At 43.5% G+C, this 27,099-nt stretch overlaps 2 protein-coding genes across 2 annotated transcripts in view; both read left to right on the top strand.

Moving 5' to 3' along the window:
* Positions 1 to 14,559: 14,559 nt before the first annotated feature.
* Positions 14,560 to 27,099, top strand: part of LOC120919213 (NXPE family member 4-like) — a 242,112-nt gene continuing 229,572 nt past the window's right edge. Inside the window, exon 1 of the mRNA XM_040331266.1 lies at positions 14,560 to 14,620. The gene's annotated coding sequence lies outside the window, so the exon portion shown is untranslated. The remainder of the gene's footprint in view (positions 14,621 to 27,099) is intronic.
* The window catches only part of LOC120919212 (NXPE family member 1-like), a 193,010-nt gene continuing 180,480 nt past the window's right edge, over positions 14,570 to 27,099 (top strand). Inside the window, exon 1 of the mRNA XM_040331263.1 lies at positions 14,570 to 14,620. The gene's annotated coding sequence lies outside the window, so the exon portion shown is untranslated. The remainder of the gene's footprint in view (positions 14,621 to 27,099) is intronic.

The raw sequence follows: 27,099 nt of genomic DNA, 5'->3' as shown, positions 1-27,099 counted from the left end.
GCTGCGCCTGCGCAGTCCAGGGTGGGCATCTCGGCAGAATACCGGCCGGCCGCGGAGGGGCAAGGAAAGCGGCGCGGGCTTCAAGGAGCAGCCCGGGTGCTTTGACCACACCAGCACATGTGGCCTGGCGGCCCCGTCCCACCAGGCAAGTGCCAGGTGTGCCCTATGGCCAGTCCGGGCCTGGTCCACTAAGAGAGAGCATTACATTTACACTTAAAAGCAATTTAATATATATATATTTTTAAATGACATTTAAAAAAAAAATTGTCATTTTTTTAAATGTCATTTTAAAAATAATATATAAAAAAAAAAAAAAAGGAAAAAATATGTATATTGTTTTTTCAAAAATTGCTATTATGTGTAAATGTAATGCTGCAGAGCATTGCTCTTTTCTCCCAGGGCTGCAGAGCATCATGCCCTTTCTTGCAGAGCATCACACCTTTCGCTGTAGAGCATCGCTCCTTTCTCCCAGGGCTGCAGAGCATCACACCTTTTGCTACAGAGCATCACGCATTTAGCTGCAGAGCATCATGCCTTTCTCTGCAGAACATCGCGCCTTTCCTTGCAGAGCATCATACCTTACGCGCAGAGCATCGCACCTTTCTCCTAGGGCTGCAGAGCATCACACCTTTCGCTATAGAGCATTGCACCTTTTTTCTGCAGAGCATCGCACCTTTTTTCTGCAGAACATCGATGCCTTTCTCCCAGGGCTGCAGAGCATCACACCTTTCGCTACAGAGCTTTCCGCCTTTCGTTGCAGAGCATCATACCTTACCTGCCCTGATTGCGTCAGTCGTGTAAATACAATTACATTTAAAAACATTTTTACGTCTTTTTTTTATAAAAGAAAAAAAAAGGCCGATTTGTTGCGCTATTACCCGATTGCGTCAAGTTCACATCATTGCAAGCTGTGCAATTACCCCAATTGTATTAATGATTGCAAATTGTTGATTCCGATTATTGGAAGTTGCGCTATTACCCAATTGCGTCAAGTCCCGCAAATTGCGCCACATTCCGTAATTACCGCGATTGCATCGGTCACATAATACATTTACACTTAAAATACATTTTCAAAATAAAATATATATTTTTTTTATTAATTTTAAAAAGTAAATACATTTATTTTTTTATAGTTTTTTAAAAATAAATAAAAAAAAACGATATTTTTTTCAACCTGCTTTTAAGTGTAAATGTAATTCTGCAGAGTTGTAATTTGCCTTTATAGAGGAACTTGATGCATTTGGCTAATTGCACAGCTTGCAATCATCGGAACTTGACGCAGTGCAACACATCTGCCTTTTTTTTCTTAAAAACAATTTTTTTTTTTTATGTCATTTTTTTAAAATACATAAAAATGAAGTGTAATTGTATTTACGGAGCAAAAAAGTCCTGAATGAAAGGCGCGATGGTCTGCAGTGAAAGGCGTGATGTTCTGCAGTGAAAGGTGCGATGCTCTGCAGCATTACATTTACAGTTAAAGAAATTTGAAAAAAATCATTTTTTTTTATTCATTTAAAAAAAAAAAAATTAAATGTATTAAACAAATATATATATTATCTTGCTTTTAAGTGTAAATATATAATGTAACTGACACAATCGGGGTAACTTTGAAACTTGACCCAATTTGCGGCACATGACGCAATTGGGTAACTTGCAATAATCGGACATTGATGCAATTTGCTATTATTCATACAATTGGGGCAATTTGCGGAACTTGACGCAATCTGCATAAAAAGTGGGAAATGGTGCGGCTGGCACGCATCGGAACTTGATGCAATTTGCAGAACTTGACGCAATCAGCGGAACTTGACGCATTTTGCCTTTATAGCGAAACTTGATGCATTTGGCAATCCTTTTTTTCCTTTAAACAAATATTTTTTTTTTTAAATGTTCTTTTTTTTTTCAAAAGACAAAAAAATGCTTTTAGGTGCAATTGTATTTACGCGACTGACGCAATTGGGGAAAAAAGGTGCAATGTTCTGCGGGCCTGGGAGAAAGGTGTGATGCTCTGCAGGTAAGGTATGATGCTCTGCAGCGAAAGGCGCGATACTCTGCACCCCTGGGAGAAAGGTGTGATGCTCTGCACCCCTGGGAGAAAGGTGCGATGCTCTGCATTTAACATTTACAGTTAAAGGGTCACTAAAGGATTATTTTTTTTTAGCTAAATAGCTTCCTTTACCTTACTGCAGTCCTGGTTTCATGTCCCCATTGTTCGTTTTTGCTCTGATGTTGCTGTAATTCCTCTCTGTTCTGGACACTTCCTGGTTGTGTTTCCTGATCACCACAGTACTGGGAGATTTCTCACTGTGGTGACTAATCAAGGAGGTGTGATTACTGTGTGTAAAACGAAACTGGATTGGTGCTGAGGAGTTTTAGACAAAGTATCACTGCTCTCTATTGGCTCTCTGTACATCAGAGAACCAGCAAACAACAGCAAAAACGAAACTAAACTGCAGGTACATTATATGATTGGTTTTTATCTATTTTTAATCATTTTTAAAAGGAATCAGTTAACTATTATGTCTCTATACAGTACCCTGTAAACAGTCATTTCAGCAAAAAAAAATGTTTTCCTTTAGTGACCCTTTAAAAGCAATTAGGAACTTGACGCAATTTACGGAAATTGCTGCAATCATCGGAAATTTACGCAATTTGCATAAACAGTGAGGAATAGCACGCCTGGTAAGAATTGGAACTTGACGCTATTTGCGGGGCTTGATGCAATTTGCCTTTATAGCGGAACTTGAGGCAATTTGCAGAACTTGATGCCATTTGCCTTTATAGCTTGCAATCATCGGAAATTGGCGCAATCGAGTAATAGTGGAACATATCTGTCTTTTTTTCTTTTTAAATGTTATTTTCTTTCAAAAGACTAAAAAAGCTTTTAAGTGTAATTACTAATTAATTGTATTTACGCGACTGACGCAATCAGGAAAAAAAAGACGCAATGTTCTGCGGCCCTAGGAGAAAGGTGTGATGCTCTGCAGTTAAGGTACGATGCTCTGCAGGGAAAGGCGCAATGCTCTCCAGCCTTGGGAGAAAGGTGCAATGTTCTGCAGGGAAAGGTGCAATGCTCTGCAGTAAATGGTGTGATGCTCTGCAGCCCTGGGAGAAAGGTGTGATGCTCTGCAGGTAAGGTACGATGCTCTGCAGGGAAAGGCGCGATGCTCTGCAGCCCTGGGAGAAAGGCGTGGTGCTCTGCAGGTAAGGTACGATGCTCTGCAGCCCTGGGTAAAGGAGCGATGTTCTGCAGGGAAAGGCGCGATGCTCTGCAGAAAAAGGTGCCATGCTCTGCAGCCCTGGGAGAAAGGTGCGATGTTCTGCAGGGAATGGTGCGATGCTCTGCAGAGACCTGTGCGATGCTCTGCAGCCCTGGGAGAAAGGCGTGATGCTCTGCAGGTAAGGTATGATGCTCTGCAGCAAAAGGCGGATGCTCTGTAGCCCTGGGAGAAAGGCGTGATGCTCTGCAGGTAAGGTACGATGCTCTGCAGCGAAATGCGCAATGCTCTGCAGCCCTGGGTGAAAGGAGCGATGTTCTGCAGAGAAAGGCACGATGCTCTGCAGTGAAAGGTGTGATGCTCTTCAGTGAAAGGTGCAATGCTCTGCAGCCCTGGGAGAAAGATGCGATGATCTGCAGGGAAAGGTGCAATGCTCAGCATTGAATGGAGCAATGCTCTGCAGCCCTGGGAGAAAGGTGCGATGTTCTGCAGACAAAGGCGCAATGCTCTGCAGCGAATGGTGCAATGCTCTGCAGCCGTGGGAGAAAGGTTTGATGTTCTGCAGGGAAATGTGCAATGATCTGCAGCGAACGGTGCAATGTTCTGCAGCCCTGGGAGAAAGGCGTGATGCTCTGCAGGTATGGTACGATGCTCTGCAGTGAATTTTTCGATGCTCTGCAGCTCTGGGAGAAAGGTGTGATGCTCTGCAGGTAAGGTACGATGCTCTGCAGTGAAAGGCGCAAAGCTCTGCAGCCCTGGGTGAAAGGAGCAATGTTCTGCAGGGAAAGGCGCGATGCTCTGCAGACCTGGGAGAAAGGCATGATGCTCTGCAGCGAAAGGCACGATGCTCTGCAGCCCTGGGAGAAAGGCGTGATGCTCTGCAGAGAAAGGCATGATGCTCTGCAGAGAAAGGTGCGATGCTCTGCAGAGAAAGGTGCAATGCTCTGCAGAGAACGGTGCAATGCTCTGCAGAGAAAGGTGCAATGCTCTGCAGGAAATGGCACGATGCTCTGCAGCGAATGGTCCGATGCTCTGCAGCCCTGGGAGAAAGGCGTGATGCTCTGCAGGTAAGGTACAATATAAAAAGAGTGGTACTACTGCGCTACCAAATAAAACTAATGTAAGAAAAAACCAACAAAAATAATCAAATAATAAAAGCTGCGTATCAAGTGGGTGAACAAAACCAAAAATTATATAAAATGAATGAGAGATAGCGCTAATATCAACTAGTGCTGATTATATACAGTATTGTGAGTGATATTATTCAAATTCAGTGAATAGTATAAGTAAGAAACAACAACACTTATGAAATATAACACTCTATCTAATGGTATATCACAGTGAGTTAAGGAAACTGAACCCATATGTAGCCCTATAGCCACTCAGCTGATGTCTCCTTCCCACTGCTTCTCATTAGATAGACAACGACCTTCTCAAGCAATTCAGTCAGAAACACTCCAATGTATATGTAAGAGAATGGAGTACCTATAAATCACAAGAAGGGGGCGATGTGTAATTAAAACAAAATTGGCAGGGATTTCTCTGGGTTTTAAATACGTTTCCTCGTTGATATAATAAATTAAGTAAACAGCAGATAATGTGTAATTTAACATATGCTTTTTAAACTTATTTTATATCTTTTTGTATTAAACTATGGTATTGTATATTGCTGTATAATAATGTAACGGGCATGTGAAAGTTGCTTTGTTTTGCACAGTGCCTGAGTTGTTTGCCAGCAATGATGTAGATGTCAGCTCCCTTCTTGGTTTCACTTCCTGTTGAAATGACACGCAGCGGCTCTGTTAAATAGCTCAGCCGTTCTCACAGTCACATGGAGACCCATGACTAAGCCACGTGACGAGTGGCGTTACGCGTGGGGGAGGAGCCTATGTGACGGGACTACGATCCTAATGAGGAGACCATCGCACTGAGCGGCAACTTTTTGACTCTGAGCCTGTGTTTATCGGCGGATGTGTGAGTGTATACACCGTCGGTGTAGTCTCTTGTCCACCCTTCTTGCCATACATTATTGTACTATGAGGCTTGTCCTCTCTTTTTTTTCTCTTACATATACATTGGAGTGTTTCTGACTGAATTGCTTGAGAAGGTCGTTGTCTATCTAATGAGAAGCAGTGGGAAGGAGACATCAGCTGAGTGGCTATAGGGCTACATATGGGTTCAGTTTCCTTAACCCATTACGAACTCACTGTGATATACCATTAGATAGAGTGTTATATTTCATAAGTGTTGTTGTTTCTTACTTATACTATTCACTGAATTTGAATAATATCACTCACAATACTGTATATAATCAGCACTAGTTGATATTAGCGCTATCTCTCATTCATTTTAGGTAAGGTACAATGCTCTGCAGCGAATGTTTCAATGCTCTGCAGCCCTGGGAGAAAGGCATGATGCTCTGCAGGTAAGGTACGATGCTCTGCAGTGAAAGGCACGATGCTCTGCAGCCCTGGGTGAAAGGAGCGATGCTCTGCAGGTAAGGTATGATGCTCTGCAGTGAAAGGCACGATGCTCTGCAGCCCTGGGTGAAAGGAGCGATGTTCTGCAGGGAAAGGCGTGATGCTCTGCAGCGAAAGGCGCAATGCTCTGCAGCCCTTGAAGAAAGGTGCGATGTTTTGCAGGGAAAAGAGCGATGCTCGGCAGCGAATGGTGTGATGCTCTGCAGCCCTGGGAGAAAGGCGTGATGCTTTGCAGATAAGGTATGATGCTCTGCAGCAAAAGGCGCAATGCTGTGCAGCCCTGGGTGAAAGGAGTGATGTTCTGCAGGGAAAGGTGCAAAACTCTGCAGTGAATGGTGCGATGCTCTGCAGTGGAAGGCGCAAAGCTCTGCAGCCCTGAATAAAATGCGTGATGCTCTGCAGTGAAAGGCGTGATGCTCTGCAGCGAAAGGTGCGATGCTCTGCAGCAAAAGGCACAATGCTCTGCAGCCCTGGGAGAAAGGTTCTGCAGGGAAAGGCGTGATGCTCTACAGTAAATGGTGCGATGCTCTGCAGCCCTGGGAGAAAGGCGTGATGCTCTGCAGATAAGGTACGATGCTCTGCAGCAAAAGGCGCGATGCTGTGCAGCCCTGGGTGAAAGGAGTGATGTTCTGCAGGGAAAGGTGCGATGCTCTGCAGCAGAAGGCGCAATGCTCTGCAGCCCTGGGAGAAAGCTGCGATGTTCTGCAGGGAAAGCCGCGATGCTCTGCAGTGAATGGTGCAATGCTCTGCAGCCCTGAGAGAAAGGCGTGATGCTCTGCAGGTACGGTACGATGCTCTGCAGCCCTGGGAGAAATGTGTGATGCTCTGCAGGTAAGGTATGATGCTCTGCAGCGAAAGGTGTGATGCTCTGCAGTTCTGGGAGAAAGGTGCAATGTTCTGCATTGAAAGGTGCGATGCTCTACAGCGAAAGGCGCAATGCTCTGCAGCCCTGGGAGAAAAGTGTGATGCTCTGCAGCGAATGGTGCGATGTTCTGCAGTGAATGGTGTGATGCTCTACAGTGAATGGTGCGATGCTCTGCAGCGAATGGTGCAATGCTCTGCAGCCCTGGGGAAAAGGTGTGATGCTCTGCAGGTAAGGTACGATGCTCTGCAGCGAAAGGCGTGATGCTCTGCAGCCCTGGATGAAAGGAGCGATGTTCTGCAAGCAAAGGAGTGATGCTCTACAGCGAAAGGTACAATGTTTTGCAGCCCTGGGAGCAAGGTGTGATGCTATGCAGGGAAAGGCGCGAAGATCTGCAGTGAATGGTGCAATGCTCTGCAGCCCTGGGTGAAAGGAGCGGTGTTCTGCAGGGAAAGGCACGATGCTCTGCAGCGAAAGGTGTGATGCTCTACAGGGAAAGGCGCGATGCTCTGCAGCCCTGGGTGAAAGGAGCGATGTTCTGCAAGCAAAGGCGCGATGCTCTGCAGCGAAAGGTGCAATGCTCTGCAGCCCTGGGTGAAAGGAGCGATGTTCTGCAGGGAAAGTTGCCATGCTCTGCAGCAAAAGGCGCAATGCTCAGCAGCCCTGGGTGAAAGGAGCGATGTTCTGCAAGCAAAGGCGCGATGCTCTGCAGCCCTGGGTGAAAGGAGCGATGTTCTGCAAGCAAAGGCGCGATGCTCTGCAGCCCTGGGTGAAATGAGCGATGTTCTGCAGGGAAAGGCGCCATGCTCTGCTGCGAAAGGCGCAATGCTCTGCAGCCCTGGGAGAAAAGTGTGATGCTCTGCAGCGAATGGTGAGATGTTCTGCAGTGAATGGTGCGATGCTCTGCAGCGAATGGTGAAATGCTCTGCAGCCCTGGGAGAAAGGTGTGATGCTCTGCAGGTAAGGTACGATGCTCTGCAGCGAAAGGCATGATGCTCTGCAGCCCTGGATGAAAGGATGTTCTGCAAGCAAAGGAGTGATGCTCTACAGCGAAAGGTACAATGTTTTGCAGCCCTGGGAGAAAGGTGTGATGCTCTGCAGGGAAAGGCGCGAAGATCTGCAGTGAATGGTGCAATGCTCTGCAGCCCTGGGTGAAAGGAGCGGTGTTCTGCAGCGAAAGGCACGATGCTCTGCAGCCCTGGGTGAAAGGAGCGATGTTCTGCAAGCAAAGGCGCCATGCTCTGCAGCAAAAGGTGCAATGCTCTGAAGCAAAAGGCGCGAATCTCTGCAGCCCTGGGTGAAAGGAGCGATGTTCTGCAAGCAAAGGCGCAATGCTCTGCAGCGAAAGGTGCAATGCTCTGTAGCCCTGGGTGAAAGGAGCGATGTTCTGCAGCGAAAGGTGCGATGCTCTACAGTGAAAGGCGCAATGCTCTGCAGCCCTGGGAGAAACGTGTGATGCTCTGCAGCGAATGGTCTGATGCTCTACAGTGAATGGTGCGATGCTCTACAGCGAAAGGTACAATGTTTTGCAGCCCTGGGAGAAAGGTGTGATGCTCTGCAGGGAAAGGTGCGAAGATCTGCAGTGAATGGTGCAATGCTCTGCAGCCCTGGGTGAAAGGAGCGATGTTCTGCAAGCAAAGGCGCGATGCTCTGCAGCGAAAGGTGCAATGCTCTGCAGCCCTGGGTGAAAGGAGCGGTGTTCTGCAGGGAAAGGCGCGATGCTCTGCAGTGAAAGGAGCGATGCTCTGTAGCGAAAGGTGCAATGCTCTGCAGCGAAAGGCGCAATGCTCTGTGGCCCTGGGTGAAAGGAGCGATGTTCTGTAGGGAAAGGCGCGATGCTCTGCAGCGAAAGGTGTAATGCTCTTCAGCCCTGGGTGAAATGAGCGGTGTTCTGCAGTAAAAGGCGCAATGCTCTGCAACGAAAGGTGCGATGCTCTGCAGCGAAATGCACGATGCTCTGTAGCCCTGGGAGAAACTGCACTATTAAAACTGCCCCATCCTATTGCCCCTCATAGTCCTCTATTATAAATGATTAGTAATGGTGTGTCTGTCCCCTCCCCCGGGCTCTGTATGTAATCAGAGATGATTTACGATCCGCCGGCGCAAGTTTTTGAGGCTAGTGCTGTATTCAGAAAGCACGTACCTCAAAACTTGCGGCGGCGTATCGGAAATCCCCTGGCGGAATTTAAATTCCGCGGCTAGGGGGAGTGTAGTATTTAAATCAGGCGCGTCCCCGCGCCGATTGAACTGCGCATGCGCCGCCGGCTAAATTTCCCAGCGTGCATTGCTTAAAATGACGTCGCTAGGACGTCATTGGTTTTGGCGTGAACGTAAATTACAACCATCCGTATTCGCGAACGACTTACGCAAACGACGTAAAAAAATTCAAAACTCGGCGCGGGAACGACGGCCATACTTAACATAGGATATGCCGCATATAGCAGGGGTAACTATCCGCCAGAAAAAGCCGAACGCAAAAAAGACGTAAATAAAAAGGGACGGGAGGGCGTTCGTTTCTGAATCGGCAGATCTCCTCATTTGCATATTCGTTGCGTGTAAATAACGAAGCGCCACCTAGCGGCCAGCGGGAGAATGCAGCCTAAGATCCGACGGTGTAAGTCACTTCCACCTGTCGGATCTTAGGGAGAACCAGCTATGGTGGACTTGCATGTTAGTACTAACATCAAGTCGGATAAGGCATGGTGGTCACAGCGGACCCTGGGCTCTGTACGGATGGATCTGTGGGATGGTCTCTCTCAGGAACAGGATGGGACCGATCTAATCAGATACCTCTCTCAGGAACAGGAACCCGGATGGACAGGGCCGATGATGAAAAGGCCACACTCATGGAACAACACAGCATGTGTGGAAAGGAAAAAAATGCTCCAATGGTGCAGATCAAAAATTCAAACCGTGAACCGAGAAAAAAAAAATAAAGCCTTCACGGTTTGAATTTTTGATCTGCACCATTGGAGCATTTTTTTCCTTTCCACACATGCTGTGTTGTTCCATTAATGGGGGGCCTTTTCATCATCGGCCCTGTCCATCCGGGTTCCTGTTCCTGAGAGAGGTATCTGATTAGATCGGTCCCATCCTGTTCCTGAGAGAGACCATCCCACAGATCCATCCGTACAGAGCCCAGGGTCCGCTGTGACCACCATGCCTTATCCGACTTGATGTTAGTACTAACATGCAAGTCCACCATAGCTGGTAAGAGTATCCATTCTCTTTATATGATATCTTGAAGATTGCTACAGACAAGCCATGACTGCTATTTTCTTTATCTAAACCGGCATTACTTGAAATGTTTTATCTTTCCACTGGGAAGCATACCTATGAACTTTCTCCATTTGTTCATTGAACTTTTCACTGTTCACTGCACCTGGTCAGTGTTTCCATCCACCTGTTTGGTTACACACACATGGACTCATTATAAGCATTGCTCTAAGGCCTCATTCACACTTGGCCGTTCGGGTCCGTCTGTCGGCGGACCTGAACGGCCGCTCCATGCATCGCTATGGAGCGTCGGATGTCAGCGGAGAAATGTCTGCTGACATCCGATCCGACCCGCTAAAAACAGACGTATGGGGGCCACGTCACATGCGGATCAGATCGGGTAAGATCTGATGAAAACGAACATGCTGTCCGTTTTCATCAGATCGCTCCATAGGAGGACACAGCGGTGCCCGACAAGCCCCTCCCCGCTCAGTGAGCAGAGAGGAGCTTGTCATCGTCGGCTCAGCGGAGATCTGCGGACTGATCTCCCGCTGAGCCGACGGGAGCAGGCGGACTCCGTAGCGACGGAGTCCGCCAAGTGTGAATGAAGCCTTATGCTGAGTGAATTCCCATTTTGTATAGTCATCTGTTGTTTCCACTTCCATATGCTATGTGATTTTGGCAACATTTTTCACTCAATATTAATTCTAGCGCTGCACTTTTTGTTTACACTTGACTTTGTTTGTTTGTGTGCTGGCTGCTTTATGGTTCATTTTTTCTAGCTGGCGCAGTTTTTTCCCCACAATTTCTACATTTTATCATTGGTGTCAGAGGGATTAAGTACACTCCATCATTGGTGTCAGGGGGATAAAGTACACTCCATCATTGGTGTCAGGGGGATAAAGGTCCAACGTGAGACATGCACAAAACCACCCACATGCACACGCATAGGGAAGCAAAAAAAATATATTATAATAATAATGAAAAGACTGGAATCAGGGTAGGATGTTGGAAAAACCATATACCATTTTTTTATGGAGACTAGTTGAAAAGTAAATATATGAGAGCTATATATCGAGTCAGCTAGGAAAAATAGGACTTTGAATAAAAGCTTACCTGTAAAATCCCTTTCTTTGAGTACCTATTCATAGATACGCAGCGCAATTGCTTTGTTGCGTCAGCGTATCGACTGCTCCTGATTCAGAAAGGTCGATACGCCGACTGCAGCCTAAGATATGACTGGCATAAGGTTCTTATGCCGTCGTATCGTAGGCTTCATTCTTACGATGGCCTCTAGGTGGCGTTCCCGTAGTGGTCAGCGTAGAGTATGCAAATTTCATACTCACGCCAATTCACAACCGTACGCGCGCCCTGCGTTCGCATTTTATGTCGTTTGCATTCGTCGGGTTCTGCGTAAGGCTGCTCCTGCTATTAGCAGGGGCAGCCAATGCTAAGTATACCCGTCGTTCCCGCGTCGCGATTTTTAAAAATTACGTTGTTTGCGTAAGTGAATCGTGAATGGCGCTGGACGCCATTTACGTTCACGTTGAAGCAAATGACGTCCTTGCGAAATCATTTACCGCAATGCACGTCGGGAAAGTTTCCCTACAGAGCATGCGCACTACGTTCGGCGCAGGAATGTGCCTAATTTAAATGATCCACGCCCCCTACGGGATCATTTAAATTACGCGTGCTTACGCCGGGCAGTTTTCCGGAGCGCACACGCAAATTACGGAGCTACTGCTTCGTGAATGAAGCGTAGCGCAGGTAATTTACGGAGGCGCAATGTAAAAACAGTACGCTGCGCCTCCGTAGTAGTGCGCGCCCCTACCTGAATCCACCCCACTGTATGTCCCAACAGTTTGAATCAGTCACTCTAATATGGCATATACAGGGTCCCCAGGCATACAGCTCACAAAGAGCACCGTTCCCCTAAATGCCAGGGGCCATGATCGCAAGGCAAGAGGCTAGCATCCAGTCCCCTCCAAAAGCCCCTATACCGGTGAGTCTGTCACAAAATGAAAAAGAAAATTCAAAGCACCCCATGCTCATGTGCAAGGGTAAAACACGTGCATTGTAGACATGTGCACTGCCAAAAAATGTTTTTTTTGTTTATGTTATTTTATTTATTTGTTTTTCGGAAATTCGGAAAATTAAAAAAAAAAATTTTTCGTTTTTGCTTCATTCGATTTTTTCGGAAATTCGGGAAAATCGAAAAAAATATTTTTTCCGTTTTATTCGTTTTTTTTCTTTTTTCGGAAATTCGGGAAATTTGAAAATTCGGAATTCTGAAATTTGAAAATTCTGAATTTTGAGCATTTTCGGATTTCCAAAAAAGCAAAAAAAATAATAAAGCGGAAAAAACGAAATTTCCGAAAATAACGAATGAAACGAAAATGAAAAAAACACATTTTCGGAAATTCAAAAATTTGAAAGTTCGAAAATTCGAAATTTAAAAGTTCGAAAATTCGAAATTTGAAAGTTCGAAAATTCGAAATTTGAAAGTTCGAAAATTCAAAATTTGAAAGTTACAAAATTCGAATTTTTCGGAAATTCGGGAAAATCGAAAACATATTTTTTCCATTTTATTTGTTTTTTTTTTGCTTTTTCGGAAATTCGGGAAATTTGAAAATTCGGAAAAATTCGAAAAAAGCAAAACAATAATAAAACGGAAAAAACTAAATTTCCGAAAATAACGAATGAAACAAAAATGAAAAAAACTAATTTTCGGAAATTCAAAAAATTCGGAAATTTCCCATTTTCGAACTTTAGATTTTTGAATGTTACAATTTGTCATTTTAGAATATTCAAATTTTCGAATTTCGAATTTTAGAATCTTCGAATTATTTAATTTTCGAATTTTCGAATTTTTCATTATCCAATTTTTTATTTTTCGAATTTTCGAATTTTTAATTTTCGAAAATTCGAAAATGAAAAATTTGTAAATTCGAAAAAAATAATTCGAATATTAATATTCGAAATTTCGAAAATGAAAAATTCGAAAATTAGAGATTTCGAAAATTCGAAAATAAAAAATTCGAAAATAAAAAATGAAAAATTTCGAAAATTGAAAAATGAAAAATACGAAAATTAGAAATTTGAAAGTTAAAAAATAAAAAAATCGAATTTTTCAATTTTCGAAATTTCGAATTTTTCATTTTCGAATTTTCGAAATTTCAAATTTTCGAATTTTTCATTTTCGATTTTTGACCCAAACTAGGTTCGGGCTGAGGACATATCATCCTTAGTAATAAAGGGTGAAGTAGCAGCGTTGACTGTGGGCACTAGACATGTGCACTGCCAAAAAAAAACGTTTTTTTCGTTTGTTATTTTCGGGGGGTTTTTTCGGAAATTCGGGAAATTAAAAAAAATATATATTTTTAGTTTTTGTTTCATTCGAAAAATTCTCCCCCCCCCCCTTTTTTTTTTTTTTTTTTGAGGGAGTTTGAGGGAGATGGAGGGAAAGCATAAGAGAAGAGGGAGGATAAAGGTAAAGGAGAGGGAGAAAGATAAAAAGGTGTAAGATAGACCCAAATCGAGAATGTTGTCTTTAATGTTGTTATGTATATTTAAGTCATGTGGAGTGTATTTAAAGATGAATTTTTTGTACACGTTTAACACAAATGTAATATAATGTGAATTGTGTATGTTTTAAATTTTTTTTTTTTAAATAAAAACAAATAGAAACGAAAAATTCTAAAAATAAAAAATTCTAAAATTCGAATATTCGAAAATTGAAAAATTCTAAAAATAAAAAATTCTAAAATTCTAAAATGAAAATTCGAAAAATCAAAAAATCAAAAATTCGAAATGTCGAAAACTCGAAATGTCGAAATTTAGAAAATTAGAAATGTCGAAAATTCAAAAATTCGAAATTTAAAAAATTCGAAATTCGAAAATGAAAAATTGTTAAATTCGAAAATTTGGAATTTCGAAAATTCAAAAATTTGAAAAATCTAAAATTCAAAAATTCGAAAGTTCGAAAATTCATAAATGGAAAAATTCGGAATAAAATTCGTAAATTCGAATTTTCGTAAATCCGAAAATTCGGAAATTCGAAATTTTCAGAAGTCAAAAATTCGGAAAAAATAAATCGTTAATACGGAAATTCGGAATGAACGAATTTCTGAATTTTCGTTAAAAAAAGGAATTAGAAACTAAACGAATTGCACATGTCTAGTGCATTGGTCCTGAATGCGTATGTAGACAGCGATCGCACCACACATGTAAGGTATCACCATGAGCGTCAGAACAAAAGCAATAATTCTAGTGCCAGACCTCCTGTGTAACGATAAACTGGAATCCTGTCAAGGCCTTTAAAGGAGAAGTCCAGCCAAAGCTTGTTTGGCTGGGCTTCTCCTATGGATCACAAGAGTGCACTACCAAATCAGTCCAGGCACCGCGTCTTCCCGACAATGGGAGTTTGGATCCGCCAGGTGCCTGGACGGACACCAGTCTCAGCAAGCCGGTATGGGGACCACAGAATACAGCGTGTAGGGGAAACACTTATAACTCCAACCCTAAGTCAGAGGAATCATTTCCCAGTATACACCCAAACCCTTTACTGCAAATGTGTTATATAAACACGTCTGTGAAAAGCAATAAGACTTTCAAACGTTTGTTATCATGGAAAAACACTGAACATACTCCGGACTCTGCAAAGAAAGTTGTAAAGACACAACATATATCCTGGACAACTGCCAAATGACGAGGTACTTTTTAGGTGTAATCTGTGAAACTCCTCCCTAAACTTTTCTATAAATGAGTAAGCTTTGAGGTTATTGGCATTGCACACGTTCTGCCTCCAGACAAAAAAAAACTTCATCCAGATCTGACAGCGCAAGGTAAGAGATCCAAGCTTTGTAAATTGCACTGATAAATGGTTTATTTGAATTTTTGAAAATCTTTAAAACAAATGTTTATTTTTGGCTGTTAAATTCCAAAGAGCAAAATAATTATTTTGGAATATATAGGCCGTCAAAAAAAAGTTGTGTTATTATTTTTATTACCATACAGTTCAATTTCAAGTTTGTAAAATAAAATGCATAAAATTTATTATTTTATACTTTGTGCCTGTTCTCAAACTGATGACCATTCTAGCCCAAGTTGATATAGCAAAACATAGAGTCTCAGGCCTCATACACACAACCGTTTTTCTCGACAGAATCCATCAAGAAACTTGGTGGCAGAGCTTTTTTGAGGAGGAAAACGGTTGTGTGTCCGTTTTTCATCGAGGAAACTGTCGAGGAACTCGACGAGGAAAAAAGAGAAAAAAGAGAACTCTTTCCTCGACGGGAGTCTCAATTTCCTCGTCGTGTTCCTTGTCGGGCTGGTTTTCGACGAGAAACTCGAGCGTGTGTATGCTTAGAAACCCGCGCATACTCAGAATAAAGTATGAGACGGGAGTAAAAGTAGCATTTGTAATGGAGATAACACACTTGTCACGCTGTAACAGACTGAAAAGTGCAAATCGTCTCTTACCAAACTTTTATTTAACACGCAGTAACATGAGATTAGCAAAAGCAGCCCCAAGGGTTGTGCCAGTGGAATCGAACTTCCCCTGCCATTGTATGTGTTGTACGTCACCGCATTTGAAAACGAGGAGATTTTGTCTTGACAGTGTGTACGCAAAGCAAGCTTGTCGAGTTTCTCGACAAGCCTAACAAGGAACTCGTAGAGGAAAACGATGTGTCTCGCCCGACGAGTTCCTCGGTCTTGTGTACGAGGCTTTAAACAAAATTGATTGCTATTTGGGTGAATTCCCTATCAATGGTCACTCTGGATTCATCAACGTTTACCGTTTTTTTTTACATAAACTTTATCATTTTATCATTTAGAAATCCTCATATGAAAAAGTCCAGTGGTGTGAGGTCTGGTGAACGTTTTCTACTGAACTTCTTCCTTACATCACAATGGTAGTAAATTAAATTAATGTGTGGATTCTGAGATGCGCAGAAAGTGCCAAAAGTGGTGGTTAATTGAACCAGATGCCAAGTATAAAAAAGTATACTAAATATCTTCAAATTTGGAAGTGAACTGTATGGTATTAAATACTGACTTTATAATCATTCATTGTGGGACACTATATATATATATATATATATATATATATATATATATATATATATATATATATATATATATATATATATATATATTCTATATAATATTATATATAATACTATAAATCATGAAATAATATAATAATCTTGAAATAATTTGACTGATATATTTAATTATTTAATATACTTTATATTTGTATGTGTGTGTTTGGGATGCCAAATTCCAAAAAGTCAAGGAACCATTTTGAAGAGTTTTTTTTTTCTCTTTTTGTACCTGTATTCATAATTCAATATTCCATATAATATTAAAATACATGATTTAGATTAAAGGAAACAGGAAAATACCGCACTAGGAAAAATACTAAATTAACATAAGCTGCAACAACTAAGTGTTATACACACTAAATAATACAAAGAAAAAAGGTGAAGTTGCGCTGATTTAGATTTAGATTTAGTATTATTAATATATTTGTATATATATTATATATATATATATATATATATATATATATATATATATATATATATATATATATATATATTCTATATTCTATATTATAATACATTATTCAGATAAGTATTATTAATAACATCAATTATTTACTATTACTATACTACAACGGTGTATATTTATTTATTGTTTGAGTTGTTTGCCAAAAGGCCAATTTTGGAGTAATATGTTTCTTTTTCTGTGTATCATTTTATTTAAATAATTTAGCATATTATTAAATACTATTATTGATAGATTTAATTTAAAATGCTTTAATGTATTGCTTGAATTAAGTGATCTCTTTTTCTGTTTTTATGTGTGTATATACACATATATATTAAAGTGTATTAAAGGGGTTGTAAACCCTGGAGGTTTTTCACCTTAATGGATTGTAGTGCAGCAGCTCCCCAAAATCCCCCTATTACTTACCTAACCCCGATTGTTCCATTGATGGGGATGAGCACAGCAGCCCCAGCCGCTGTCTTGGGTCCTCGTTGGATAGATTGATAGCAGCAAGAAGCCATTGGCTCCCGCTGTTGCCAATTAAATCCGATGACACGGGAGCCAGGGGGCAGGGCAGAGTCTTGCTGTCTGTGTCAATGGACACAGCAGCAGGACACAGGAGCGGGCCCGCACAGGGTCCCCCCAGGGAAAGCGTCTCTTTGAAGGGGGTGTGGTGTATGTGGGCTAGGGGGGTTCAGTTGTGTGGCTTACCAGTGCCCGTCAATGCTGACCACTATACTCACCTGCCTGACACACTCAACATTACACTGACCTGCCTGACCTACATACAGTACATACACTGTCCTACACTGACATGCCTAACCTAGTACATACACTGACATGACCTACATACACTGACCTACATACACTAACATGACCTACATACACTGATCTACATATACTGACATGACCCACATACACTGACCTACATACACTGACCTACATACACTGACCTACATACACTGACATGACCTACATACACTGACATGACCTACATACACTGACATGACCTACATACACTGACATGACCTACATAACACTGACCTACATACACTGACATGACCTACATACACTGACCTGACCTACATACACTGACATGACCTACATACACTGACATGACCTACATACACTGACATGACCTACATACACTGACCTGACCTACATACACTGACCTACATACACTGACATGACCTACATACACTGACCTGACCTACATACATACACTGACCTGCCTGACCTACATACACTGACATGACCTACATACACTGACCTACATACACTGACCTACATACACTGACCTACATACACTGACATGACCTACATACACTGACATGACCTACATACACTGACATGACCTACATACACTGACATGACCTACATACACTGACCTACATACACTGACCTACATACACTGACATGACCTACATACACTGACCTGACCTACATACACTGACATGACCTACATACATACACTGACCTGCCTGACCTACATACACTGACATGACCTACATACACTGACCTACATACACTGACCTACATACACTGACCTACATACACTGACATGACCTACATACACTGACATGACCTACATACACTGACATGACCTACATACACTGACCTACATACACTGACCTACATACACTAACATGACCTACATACACTGACATGACCTACATACACTGACCTACATACACTGACCTACATACACTGACCTACATACACTGACATGACCTACATACACTGACCTACATACACTGACATGACCTACATAAATGGTGAAACAGTGCAGCGCAAACAAACAATAAGGTACAATAACAGTAATAATAATAATGTCACAGGTCCATAAGTGATCATGAAAAGTAAAAAATAAATTTAAAATTAATAATCAAAGTCCATCAGTGATTGTGTGAAAAAGAAATCCAGATGAATTTCATAAAACGGTGCAGATTCCAATCAAGTGACCAAAGAAAGATCCTCCACCAAGAGAAAACAGATGGCCTCTCACCTCAATCATTCGACCCTCAAGGAGTCACATAGCGTGGTATACAATCAAGAATCCTGAATCTGGCAATCAGCAGATCAATAGACAGCTCCGGATGTCAATCACAGGCTCAGAAAGATATCAGCAAGTGTGGACATATAAGAAAAAAAGAGAGATCTAATGCTCTCCGTAGCAACAAAGGGGTGTTTATTATTAAAAAGCAATAAAAACACTCAAATGGTGTGGCACTCAGAACCGAGTGCAGGTACACAAGCAAGTAACGCTAGCAAGCGTGTGCAGCATACGATAGAAGCGGTGATCGCGGGTGACGTCAGCAGGTAACTCCTCCCCCTCGTACGTTACGTCCCATGGGCGGGACTTCATCAGCGTCGGGTATGGAGATAGTGAAGGCGTCCCGCAATTGAGCATATATACCATGCTGGGGCGTCGTTATGGCAAAAAAAATCTGATTATTAGGAGGGGGCTCATCCCAATAATTTTGTAAAGGAGCATAGTAATTGTAGGGGGGAGGGGCTCTAGAGGGGAAGCCACCTCTCCCTCTTGAATGCCCATTACCCCTGTTAGGTGGCGGTCTCCAAGATGGGTTATCATGATAGGTAGATGGTTGAGGATAGGATTCCCTACCTGGTTGATGATTACACCTCCCTCTACCCCTTCCCTTACCCCTAGGTTTAGAAGTACCACTACCTCTACCTGTGGGAGCAGCTGATCTAATAAGTGTGGTGACAGAGACCCCTGAATTGGTCCTAGGACCATGGGGGTCCTGAATTGAGAGTATGGGGACTGGCTCAGTAGTGTCCATAGATAATGAATGACCCTGTCCAGTAGAAGGAGTGGTCAGAAATTGCCACTTATACACATTAAGCACTCCAAAGTCATTTATATCTCGCAAAAACTTTTTGCGTTTTTTCTCCTGAATTTCCTTATCCCATTTGACAAGTTTAGTTTTAAGTTCTCCAGATGACCTACATACACTGACCTACATACACTGACGTGACCTACATACACTGACCTGACCTACATACACTCACTGACCTGACCTACATACACTGACATGACCTACATACACTGACATGACCTACATACTCTGACATGACCTGACCTACATACATACACTGACCTGCCTGACCTACATACACTGACCTGACCTACATACATACACTGACATGACCTGACCTACATACACTGACATGACCTACATACACTGACCTGACCTACATACCCTCACTGACCTACATACACTGACCTGACCTACATACACTGACATGTCCTACATACACACTCACTGACCTACCTCAGCTCAGACGTGGTGTGCGGTGCAGGCGTGCCCAATGCTCATTATGATCATCATAGAGATGCAGCCAGAGGAGAGCCCTGAGCGAAGATGTGGCGTGGCGTGGCAGCGGCATTGTAATTCCCGCCTTCAGGAGCTTGCAGCGCCTATGATGGATGTCACACAATCAATGGTCCCGGCATTGGACCAGTGGGACGTCCATCATAGGCGCTGCAGGCTCCAGAGGGCGGGACCTGCTATGTCTCTCGGCCACACTCTGTGGCGCTCAGCAGCTCTCTGGATCAGAATAGTCCCTGCTCGGCAGCACTCGGGGCTAACAATTAAATACCGCATGCCTGAGACTCAGGCTTTTCAGGCACCCATTCAGGGCTCCAGCCCCCCCAACGACGCCCCTGCCTTTACGTAAAAAGCAGTTTTAGATCAGCTAGTAAAACAGCGATAATAAATTAGAACACTTGCAGAATAGAGCGATAGTGATTTGTGGGGAAATTTGTCATCAAACACTGTAAGTAATGACAGCGACAATTCTGCAACTGAGCAAATTTCAGTGTTTTTGATTTGATTACATTATTGAATACATTTTATTATTATATTATTATTTGTTATAATTATTTATAGTTATTTATTACCGTATTTATCGGCGTATACCGCGCACTTTTTTGCCCTTAAAATCAGGGCAAAATCGTGGGTGCGTGATATACGTCGATACTCGCTTCCCGCGCTGTGTTTGAACGCGGTCGCTGACATATACCGAGCGCAATACACTCGGGTACACTCGGCCATGCTCGGCTCCCCTCGCGGTTATGCGAGAGAAGCCGAGCGTGGCCGAGCGTGGCCAAAACTGTAAGTAATAAAAAAAAAAAACAGGAATTTCACGTCCAGATCAGGGGTGCGCGCTATACGCTGTTGCGCGCAATAGGCCAATAAATACGGTATATTAGAATTTAAGATTTTGTGTTTCAAACTTTATCATACCCAGGATGTCTACTAGACTCTTGGACAGATTTAAGTGAGTTATTACTAAGAATTGCAGGCCTACAATGTAAAACACCAAATTTCCAAGCAAAACAATGTACAGCCGCTTTCAGCATCAGAAATCTGACAATCATACTGCCAGGGAGGTTTATTCTATATTCTGATACATGATTTAGATCATTATTCTTTATGTATTTAATTATTGGCTGTATTTTTGTATTTTTTACATATGTGTGTGTATATTCAGTATATATACACTGTATTGTCAGGATTCGAGGCGGTTAACAGGCAGGTGTGAGACAGTTCAGTCAATTTAAAAAAAATACAGACTATGGGGTTGATTTACTAAAACTGGAGAGTGCAAAATCTGGTGCAACTGTGTATGGTAGCCAATCAACTTTTAACTTTAGATTGTTCAATTAACCACTTATGGACCACGTTGTTCTACGTCGGTACTTTGAAGAGGGACATCGTTGTTATGGTAGCAGCTAGCTACCATAACCATGGTATCCTCTTCTTCATCGGGCTGCCAGCTTAAAGATAAAAGTGGTCTCTGCGGCAGATTTGCTGCAAGATCACTTTTATCGGCGGTGGGAGACACCCCCCCCCCCTCCCGCCGCGCTCTGGTGCCCTCTGGCGATTACCGGAGCCACTGGAAGCAGCGGAGGCGATCGGGTCCTGTTAGGTATGGAGCTGAGTGAGGGGGAAGAAGGCCCCCACCCGTCTCCATACCATTGCAGGGTGGAAGCGACATCAAAACTTCACTTCCGCCCATAAAGAGATGTTTTTTTTTTGCTTTCTTTTTAAACAACATTTAATTATTATTTTTTTGCATTATAGTGCAAATATGAGATCTGAGGTCTTTTTGACCCCAGATCTCATATTTAAGAGGACCTGTCATGCTTTTTTCTATTACAAGCAATGTTTACATTGTATACAAATAAAATGAAAAATAAATAATAAAAAACCAAAAAATATATAAATGTGCCCAGTCCCGCCGAGCTTGCGTGCAGAAGCAAACGCATACGTAAGCAGCGCCCACATATGAAAATGGTGTTCAAACCACACATGTGAGGTATCGCCGCGATCGTTGGAGCGAGAGCAATAATTACAAACCCTAGACCTCCTCTGTAACTCAAAACATGCAACCTTTAGAATTTTTTAAACAACGCCTATGGATATTTTTAAGGGTAAAAGTTTGTTGCCATTCCACGAGCGGGCGCAATTTTGAAGTGTGACATGTTGGGTATCAATTTACTTGGCATAACATTATCTTCCACAATATAAAAGAAAATTGGGTTAACTTTACTAAAAATTGGGTTAATTATATACATGCCTGCTTGGAAGACCGCTGCGCAAATACGGTGTGACAGAAAGTATTGCAACAACCGCCATTTTATTCTCTAGGGTGTTAGAAAAAAAGATATAATGTTTTCGGGTTCTAAGTAATTTTCCAGCAAAAGTTTTTAACTTGTAAACACCAAATCTCAGCAAGAGGCTTGGTCCTTAACCACATGTCGACCGCCGCACGCACATATACGTCGGCAGAATGGCACGGGCAGGCAAAGGGACGTACATATACGTCAATGGTCCCAAAAATGTGTCAGAAGTGTTCGATGGGTCCGCCATAATGTCGCAGTCATGATACAAATTGCTGATCGCCACCATTACTAGTAAAAAAAAATATTAATAAAAATGCCATAAAACTATCCCCTATTTTGTAGACGCTATAACTTTTGCGCAAACCGATCATTAAACGCTTATTGAGATTTTTTTTTACCAAAAATATGTAGAAGAATACGCATCGGCCTAAACTGAGGGAAAAAATATGTTTTTTTATATTTTTTGGGGGGATATTTATTATAGCAAAAAGTAAAAAATATAGAATTTTTTCAAAATTGGCGCTCTATTTTTGTTTATAGCGCAAAAAATAAAAACTGCAGAGGTGATCAAATACCACCAAAAGAAAGCTCTATTTGTGGGAAAAAAAGGACGTCAATTTTGTTTTGGGAGCCACGTTGCACGACCACGCAATTGTCAGTTAAATCGACGCAGTGCTGAATTGAAAAAAGTGGCCTGGTCTTTGACCAGCAAAATGGTCCAAAATAGTTAAATAACAAACATGTCATACTTACCTCCACTGTGCAGTTTATTTTGCATAGAGTGGCCCCAAACCTCCTCTTCTGGAGTCCCCGGCGGCTATTTCAGCTACTCCCTGCATCATATAACCCCCTAGGAGTAGCAGTCCCCCGGGGGGTTACCTTACGGGTGCGCTCCCGAGTCCAGCATAGTCCATAGACGCAGAGTAAAGGACTTGGCCCTGCCCCCTGGCACCCACGTCATTGGATTTGATTGACAGCAGCGGGAGCCAATTGCTGAGCTGCTATCAATCTATCCAATCAAGAGCCAAGGTCTCAAGGGGCCGGTCACTTTCATAGGATGCATTAAGGTGAAAAAACACAAGGGTTTACAACCCCTTTAAGTGGTTAACCACTTCCCGCCCGGTCAATAGACAATTGACGTCCGGGAAGTGGTTCTGAAATCCTGACTGGACGTCTATTGATGTCCAGCAGGATAACATGCCGGCACGCGCCCGTGGGGGCACGCAACGTGGCGATCGGTAATGCGGGGTGTCAGTCTGACACCCTGCATCTCCGATCTCGGTAAAGAGCCTCCGGCGGAGACTCTTTACCACATGATCAGCCGTGTCCAATCACGGCTGATCACGATGTAAACAGGAAGAGCCGTTGATAGGCTCTTCCTCACTCGCGTCTGACAGACGAGTGTAGAGGAGAGCCGATTGGCGGCTCTCCTGACAGGGTGGGTTTGCGCTGATTGTTTATCAGCGCAGCCCCCCCACAGGTGCCCACACTGGACCACCAGGGAACCTGCCAGGACCACCATGGAAGTCCCAAGCATGTGGATGGCCATGTACATCCCACATGGCCATCCACATATATGCAAATTGAAGCCAAATATGTGCCAATCAGTGCCCACAAATGGGCACTGATTGGCACCATTGTAAAAGACCGCAAATCAATGATGCCCAGCAATGCCACCCATCAGTGCCATCCAGTGTCCATCAGTGCCACCTATCAGTGCCCATCCGTGCCCATCTGTGCCCACCTATCAGTGACCATCAGTTCCCATTCATGCCACCTATCAGTGCCACCATATGTACCAATCAGTGCCACCATAAGTACCCATCAGTGCTGCCTATTGGTACCCATCAGTGCCGCCTATTGGTGCCCATCAGTGCCACATACCAGTGCCACCTATCAGTGCCCACCAGTGCTGCCTTTTAGTGCCCATTAGTGCCACCTATCAGTGTCTGTCATCAGTGCCCATCAGTGCCACCTCATCAGTGCCACCTCATTGGTGCCACCTCATCGGTGCCCATCGGTGCCGCCTTATCAGTGCCCGTCAGTGCAGCCGCCATATCAGTGCCTGTCATTGAAGTAGAAAATGTGTACTTATTTACAAAAAAATAACAGAAACAAAGAAAACCTTTTTTTTTTTCCAAATGTTCTGTCTTTTTTTATTTTTTTTGCGCAAAAAATAAAAAACGCAGAGGTTATCAAATACCACCAAAAGAAAGCTCTATTTGCGGGAACAAAATGATAAAAAATTTGTTTGGGTACAGAGTAGCATGACCGCGCAATTGTCATTCAAATTACGACAGCGCTGAACGCTGAAAATTGGCTTGGGCAGGAAGGTGCGTAAGTGCCTGGTATGGAAGTGGTTAAGCTTAGACAATAAAACCTGGAAGCCAGTTTTAGTAAATCAACCCCTTTGTCTTTTGACAGTACAAAACACAATAAATACTTCTTATCAGTATGACACTGTCTTTTTAAATAATGCTCAGTGTCCCAGCCACAGCATACATAACATAGCAAAGTCCCAGTGCAGGCCATCTCACCCAGCAGGTTCTAGTCAGAGGCAACAGGCTTCCATCCAGCTTCAAGGTCTCCTCAGCACTGATAGCCAAACAGCCATCTCCCTGCAGCCTCTCTGACCAGCTGCCTAATAAGCAGGCCTGAAAGGAAAGTACTTGCCCTCTCTTTCATTAACTCTCTCTTAAACAGGAATTAAACTTCCTCTGCTGACATTTACCTATAGACATTTACCTATACCTATATTGCCTTTTTATAGGCTTACCTATAGGTAGTGAAAATATCTCCTAAACCAATACCGTTTAGGAGATATTTACATTTCATGCAGCCAGTGACATCAGCCATGGGTGACGTTACTTCGAGCCCCGTGCCATGAACGTCGGCTCCCGTGCACATGCGTGGGAGTGACATCATTGCAGCTCCAGCCAATCACAGCGCCGGAGCCCACAAACCCAGAAAAAACTTTGGGGAAAATGTCAGCTGTCTCAGCGGTGTGCAGGCACCGCTGGAACAGCTTAGTTCTAAGGTAAGTATTTCATAATGATCTAATATGCGATGCTAGCTCATTATGCCTTTGTCTTACAGGGTTTTTTTCCCCCAGAGTTCACAACCTCTTTAACCTACCCCAGGCTGATGCTCTACATATCCTCCCCCACCGCAAGGTCTGGACAAACTATATACCAAAATGGCCATAGGCCTGAAAAAACACCCTCCCAGGTCTATGCCCCCTTCTTACTCTGAATCTATAGCCTCTCTAGGACGTTATCCCGCTTTATACCTATCATAGTCATCTCAACCAGGTCCCATTAGGTGGTACACTTCCTGGTACTCATCTGTGAGAAGGGGCTACACCAATTCAGCCCAGCGGCTTCTGGACCATGGTTTTAATGATGCCATGTTCTCAAATTTAGCCAGAAAGTCCTCAATATGATTGTCAGGTAGCATCAGCTGTATAAAGTCAGATTTCACCTTCACTACTACTGAGAACAGCACCCATCTTTTCCACTATCTCAGAGAGTTCCTGCCCCTTCTGGAGACACCTGCTCTCCACAGTAGGCCCAAACGTCAGCACTTGATCACCAGGTTTAGACTCTGAGCCTGGCAGACCGGTTGGCAACTCTGGTCCCTCATCAATGGTAAACATTTAAACCAGTGCTTTAAGTGGGCCAAAAGAGGTGCCGGTACTCTATTAGGCGCCGGTGCTCCCCCCCCCAATACTGATATATATATATATATATATATATATATATATATATATATATATATAGATATATATAACGAGCTCTCATGGAGGTAACATGGAGGGAGGGAGCTAACAGAAATGAAAATTGTCCATCACCACCAATAAAATGGTATTTCCAATTGCCATCAAATTACGTTTTTTCCTGACCTACCTTGTGGCAGCAGAGCGAGGCAGGCACTGAAGTCGGCGGGCAAATGGGAGGTCTGGTCTAGCACGCGGCCTGGCTCCGCTGCTCTCACAGTAACTGACTGACTGGTCTCCACCCCCCCGGGAGCAGGCTGAGCTTGACTCAAGCACGTAGCCGACGCCGCCCGCATGGCCGCGGAGACTACAACTCCCATGATAATTAGCGGCACTGTGGCGACGTCACATGACAATAACAGTCATGATTCCGTCATTCAGCGCCGCAGACGGATTGCGGACAGCCGCGGCGGCTATTGTTTCGCGGTCTGTCTGCAATTCAAACAGACAACATTACTTGGGGGGGCACACAGTAAAATTGGGGGGGACGTGGCCCGCTCAGGCCCCACCCTGGAGACGCCCCTGACTACAATGCTGTAGCTAGCTCTCCGCTGCGCTCCGGTACCGGAAACCCACGTACTGGGCGCACAGAGAGGTGCTGGTACTCTCTAGGGCCATTTTTGGAAGTGGCGGTACTGAGTACCGCCGCGTTCCTGCCCACTTAAAGCACTGATTTAAACACTTTACCATTCTTGGTTACTGTAGCATAGTGTATGATTCACAGCAAATCGGGGGGACTAAATATCTTCCCCAGGATGCTGTGGTTCACCACTCAACAGTGTAATCTGTTCTCTGCCTGGAGTTCAAAGTGGAGTCCCTTCTCTGAGCACCAAAGAACTCCTTTGGGGAGCCCCAAGATATGATAAGTCAGGCTCAGAGGGAGAACTCGATGTTTCTAATCCCACAAACACATCTAGGGAACCTGAGACAGCTTCTATAGGTTCACACATCTGAACGTTTGTTCACACAAGTCCCAAAACGTGGGGCACGCATGCCCAATTATCAAGTCATGAGGCAACCCTGGGATTACTCCAACTGTCAATGTAGCAGTTCCTGCTATTGTGGACATGGTTACATGAATAGTTGGATAGTCTTTGACAACCCCATGTACAGAGACCACTCCAATATTTTCCCTGGGTATCAGCTTTCTGATTGGAGCATGGTAACCCCATTGTCCATTAACATGCACCACTCTCTCAAGCGGGCTTAGATTGTTTTTAGAAACACCTGCAAAAGGCAAACATAGAGCCATATCGAGCCATGTCACATTCCATTGGCTCCTCCCATCTTGGACACTGGGCCGACATATGACCCAGTTGTTGGCAGGACCAACAGCAATC

Source organism: Rana temporaria, chromosome 12 (genome assembly GCF_905171775.1).
Source record: "Rana temporaria chromosome 12, aRanTem1.1, whole genome shotgun sequence".
NCBI classification, from domain to species: Eukaryota; Metazoa; Chordata; class Amphibia; order Anura; family Ranidae; genus Rana; species Rana temporaria.
Note: the sequence above shows the minus strand (reverse complement) of the source record. Positions and strands in the feature narration are given on the sequence as shown.